The sequence below is a fragment of the Onychomys torridus genome, chromosome 17, assembly GCF_903995425.1.
Source record: "Onychomys torridus chromosome 17, mOncTor1.1, whole genome shotgun sequence".
Classification (NCBI taxonomy): domain Eukaryota; kingdom Metazoa; phylum Chordata; class Mammalia; order Rodentia; family Cricetidae; genus Onychomys; species Onychomys torridus.
Window position 1 is genome coordinate 49926679 of NC_050459.1, and position 6000 is coordinate 49932678.

The following is a 6000-nucleotide window of genomic DNA, read 5'->3' on the forward strand; positions in this document are numbered from 1 at the left end:
AAAAGTAGGGTTTTTTTCCCCCTCACATAATATATCCTGAATGTTTCCCCACCCTCTACTCCTCCCAAGTCCTGCTCACCTCCCCTTCCATCTGGATCCACCCCTTTTCTGTCTCTCATTAGAAGCCAAATAGGCTTCTAAGGGATAATAATAAAATTTTAAAAATTAAAAAAATAATCAAGGGGTTGGGGGTTTAGCTCAGTGGTAGAGCGCTTGCCTAGCAAGCACAAGGCCCTGGGTTCGATCCTCAGCTCCACATACAAACAAACAAACAAACAAACAAACAAAAAGAATCAAAACTAACACATCGGGACTGGACAGAACAAACACCAGGAAAAGAGCAAGAGAAGGCACAAGAACCAGAGACCCACTTGTTCGCCCACTCAGGAATCCCGTAAAAAACACTGAATTGGGAGCCATCATATATATGCAGAGGACCTGGTGCACACCCTTCAGTCCCTGTGCATGCAGCTTCCATGTCTGTGAGTTCAGATGAGCTTTGCTCATACAGATTTAGAGAGCCTTGATTCCTGGGTATCCTCCATCCTCTCTGGTTCTTACATTCTCTCTGCCTCCTTTTCTGCCTGAACCCTAAGGGGAGGGGTTTGATTGGAGATATCCCATTTAGGCCTGACTGTTCCAAGCAAGGTCTCCCACTCCCTGCATAATGTCTGGATGTGGGTCTCTGTATTTGTTCCCTTCTGCTGTGGAGGAAACATCCCTGCTGATGGCTGAGCAAAGCAGTGATCTAGAGGTAGAACAGATTGTTATTAGGAGTCATTTTATTTTATTGCTACATTTTTTTGTTTTTTTTAAGAACAGTAGTATTTGGTTTTCCCTTGGGTCCCTGGGCTATCTAGTCTCAGATTCTTGGTCACCAAGCAATGTGGGTTATGGGTTCCATCTCATGGAATAGGCAGATGTTGGTTGGCTACTCCCACAAGCTTTGTGCTAGCATGGCACTAGTGTTATCTTGCAGGCAGGACGCCACTGTAGACCAAAGCGTTTGTGGCTGGGTTGGTGTTTACATTTCTCTATGAGTAGTACAGAGTGCCTTCCTGTACCAAACATGCCAGCAGGTATGGGCAAAGACTCTGTGTACACACTAGTTCGACTTCTCAATGTTCAATGAGTTGTGTGTTATCTTCAGCAAGGGGGCCTTGCTATCAATTTACAGAGAACAACCTGTATATAGTCTTGGCAACAGCCTAGGTTGTTTGGAGATTCCATGGGACCGCTTTGCCCAACAACTCAAATAGATGTAACTCAATCCCAGTGCTGCAAGCTCCATTGGGTGACAAAAGATGTCTGGCTGGGGCTCTGTCTGCCCCATTATTTGGCAATTTAAAATAAGTCACCTTGATATGTATATTTTTAGGAAGATTCCACTGTATTAGCTTTACATACTACCCTCAGATCTCCTTTAGTTTTAGCTGTCTCTCCCTATATTACCCCTCTTGTCTCCCTCTTCTCCCCCTCCCTACTTGACCCTCCCATTTCAGCCCCTCTATCCATCCAAAGCTACCTATTCTGTCTTCCTTTCTAATGAGATCTGTCTCCTAGAGTCCCTTACTCTATACCTAACCTCTGTGATTCTACAGATTGGAGTCTGGTTATCGTCGATTTAACAGCTAATATCTACATAGATGCAAATAATATCATATTTGTCTTTTGGGGTCTGTATTACCTCACTCAGGATGATTTTTTTTTCTAGTTCTGTCCAATTACCCTGCAAATTTCATGATTTCAATCTTTTAAATGACTGAGTAATACTCCATTGTATAATGCACTACATTTTCTTGGTCCATTCTTCTGTTGGGGGGCATCTAGGTTGTTTGCAGTTTCTGGCTATTATGAACAGAGCAGGAATTAACCTGGTTGAGCAAGTGTCTGCTTGTTTGCATGAAGCACCCTTCGGGTATATGCCCAATAGCAGCACATCTGAATCTTAAGTAGATCAGTTCCCATCTTCCCGTGGAACCACCACACTTACTTCTGTAGTGGCTGTACAAGTTTGCACTCCCACCAGCAATGGAGGAGTGTTCCCCTTGCTCCACATCCTCATTAGCATGAGCTGTCACTTGGGGTTTTTTTGTTTGTTTGTTTTGTTTGTTTTTCCGCGACAGGGTTTCTCTGTAGCTTTGTGCCTTTCCTGGAACTGGCTCTGGAGACCAGACTGGCCTCAAACTCACAGAGATTCGCCTGCCTCTGCCTCCCAAGTGCCACCCCTGCAGCCCGGCTGTAACTTGTTTTATTGATCTTAGCTATTCTGACAGATGTAAGATGAAATCTCAAAGTAGTTTTAATTCCCATTTCTCTGATGGCTAAGGATGTTGAATATTTCTTAGTGTTTCTCAGCATTTTGTGTTTCCTCTTTTGAGAATTATCTGTTTAGATATGTACTCCACTTTTTAATTGGGTTATTTTTTTGATATCTAGTTTTTTGTGTTCTTTATATACTTTGGCTATTAGTTCTCTATCAGACGTGTAGTTGGTAAGAACTTTTCCCACTCTGCGGGCTGCTGCTTTGTCCGAATGATGGTGTCCTCTTTGAGCAGAAGGTTTTCAGTTTGTTCAGGTCCCATTATTAGTTGTTGATCTTAGAGCCTGTCCTAACAGTGTTCTGTCTGCTGTGGACTTCCTTTTCTGGTCCAATCTGCTGGTGTTCTGTACACTTCTTGTACCTTGATAGGCATCTCCTTCTTTAGGTTAGGGAATTTTTTTTCTATGATTTTGTTGAAAATATTTTCTTTGCTTTTAATCTGGCTTTCTTCTCCTTCCTTTATTCCTGTTATTCTTAGATTTGGTCTTCTCACATTTTCCCAGATTTCCTGGATGTTTCGTGCCAGATTTTTTTTTTTTAATTTTTTTTCTTTGACTGAAGCATCCATTTCTTCTATCTTGTCTTCAGTGCCTGAGATTCTCTCTTCCACCTCTTGTATTCTGTTCATGAGGCTTGCCTCTGAGTTTTCTGTTCTTGAACTCCTAAATTTTTCATTTCCAGATTGCCCTCAGTTTGGATTTTCTTTACTGATTCTATTCCCACTTTCAGGTCTTGAACTGTTTTATTCATTCCCTTCGCCGTTTGTGTTTTCATTGATTTCTTTGAGCAATTTATTCATTTCCCCTTTAAGGCCCGCTATCCTATTCATAAAAGCTATTTTACGATCTTTATCTTGTACTTCTGCTATGTTGCAGTACTCAGGGCCTGCTGTGATACGTTTGCTGAGTTCTAATGGAGACATTCATTGTCTTGTTATTCATTGTATTTTTATGCTGGCATCTAGGCATCTGGGACTGGAAAGGTTGTAATTCTAGGCACTGATATCTGATCTTGTTTTTGTTGGATAGGTGTTTTGATTCTTGATTTCTGTTGCCCTCTCAGTGGTGGCTGTGTGTAGCCTGGAAGGAAATTCTTCTTGGATCCTGATAGTTGTGGCCACTGGGTTCCAGGTAAAATGTGTTTATAGGTATTGGGAGCTGACACTTAGGAATGAGGATGGACTAGGCGCGGTGGGAGACTGAGGTGATATAAAGGAGGGAGGAAAGCAGGGTGTTCCACCAGGATCTGCGTAGTCCCCTGGGAATGGGGACAGAGAGTGAGGAGAGGTCATAGCAGAGGGTCTGCTCCTAAGCTAGGGATGAGACTGGGGGATTGGACTTGGAAGGCTGGAAGCAGGGGTGAAGATCTGTTTGCTTTCCTGGCTGAAGTGGCCTGGGGGGTCTGCAGGGCATGCCTGTAGAAGTTGGGGGCTGGGATAAAGCAATGGTTCAGGGAAGGGAAGTTAGGAGGGGAAGATCTATGTGGCTCACTGGAGATGGGGGCGAAGGAAGGATGCAGCATTAAGTCTGTTGCAGAGTGTGTATTGGGGGGGGGTGAGATGAGAGGGTTGGATTTGGAGGAGCAGGAGGAGAGGTTTAGATCTGCAGTTAGCCTCCCTGCCTCCTTGGCTGGAATAACTTGTGGGTTCCCAGGGAATGTCTGCTGGAGTTGAGGGTTTGGATAAAGCCATGAGTAGGGGAAGGAAGATCTGTGTGATAATTAGGTTTTATTAGAGCTTGATAAATACAGACTCTTTTGGCTAAATATTGTCCACACCACTTAAAATCTGTATGGAATTATACTACTAGCTTTTATTCTTGGATTTTGAGTTTTGTTTTGTTTTGTTTTTTTTCTCCCCTGAGAGGGTTTCTCTGTGTAGTTTTAGATCTTGCTCTGTAGACCAGGCTGGCCTCGAACTCACAGAGATCCACCTGGCTCTGCCTCCCCAGTGCTGGGATTAAAGGTGAGCACCATCGCTGCCTGGCAGTTTTTTTTTTTTTTTTTTAACTTTTTATTTTTTAAGTTGAATCTGGGGCCTTCTGCATACAAGGGCCTCCTATATACAAAGTAAGCACTGTAGCTGAATCCCCAGCTCTAGACTTGTTTCTGGCAACATATGAATCAGTTTTTTACTCTAGGATTTGTTGTTCTGTTTCCAAGATCTCCAATACCCATCCCTCCAACAACAAACACATATGGGAATGAGACTGGCCGAAAAGTTACAAAATGGAAGTTACCTTGATGATTTCCAAGGGCTGCACCAGTGTCTAGAAAAATGCTTGTGGGAATTCCTAGAATGACTTTTTTTTTCTTTTGCTAGAGCTGAGGATCGAACCCAGGGCCTTGCGCTTGCTAGGCAAGCACTCTACCACTGAGCTAAATCCCCAACCCCCCTAAAATGACTTGTGATGCTTTCAACAAAGGTCATTTCTTCAATTTTTGCTTTCTGCAGGCAAATCATACCAGACTCAGGATATCTTATCATCATCATCATTATTATTTGAGACAGAGTCTGGTTATACAACATGTACAGGCTGGCCTACATATATAGGCTACATACTTTACTCTGTAGCCCAGGTTGTCATTTTATTCTCTGTCCTCTTAATTTCAGAAGTACTGTGATTACATAGAGCTGGGATTCTAAAATAGTTGCCAGCATGCCCAGCTTTTAGTCCAATCCAACTTTTCATATGTGTGTTTATTTTTACTCTAAGATAATTTGCAAAGTATATCTGAAAATTTCATAGTTTGTGAATATATTTCTTTCTTGGGGGGGTGAGGTTTCAAGACAGGGTTTCTCTGTGTAGCTCTGGCTCTCCTGGAACTTGCTTTGTAGACCAGGCTGGCCTCGAACTCACAGAAATCCGCCTGCCTCTGCCTCCCAAGTGCTGGGACTAAAGGTATGCGCCACTGCCACCCAGCCTTAGTATTTCTTTTAAAGGACTACCCTGTCATGAAATCAATTATACTTATATAAAAGTTGGGCATTTATTCAAGAAATGTTGGTTGGTTGTGTCAAGCATTGAGCTTAGGAGTGGTCTTCGCTCTCAGAAAATCTTAGTGTAGAGAGACAAAAATAAACAGTACATAATGATAAAATTTGCTCAAGAGTGTAATCACAATGAAGATGTAAGGAACATACTATTGGAGTCCTTGTGTAGAAAGGGAGGGAGGGTCGAAGGAAAAAAGAACAATTACAAATCCACAGACACAGGCTCTTAAGGCAGAACAAGGATGATACTGGACTGGCAGCTTACACAGATATTTAGTCTTCATCCTTTAGCAAAGGAATCCCTAGAAAATAGGAGGGAGGGTGCAAACAGATTTCTTTTTTCATGTTAGTAGGCCTATGGCATGGTATAAATGAGGTCATAGAATTTAGAAATTGATTCATATGTTCATTCTTTTCTGTGGCTCCAAAGGGCAATGGTAAAAGATGTGAGTTACTTATTTATATACACAATCTCTAAGTACCCAGTCTTTTGATGTCCACTTGTGTTTAGATCACTGATTTTGAGGCTGAACTGCAAATATAAAATTGTTACATTATAAACATGTTTCAGGGATTGGGGATTTAGCTCAGTGGTAGAACGCTTGCCTAGCAAGCGCAAGGCCCTGGGTTCGATCCTCAGCTCCAAAAAACAAGAAGTTTCAGTAGGGCGGTGGTGGCGCACGCC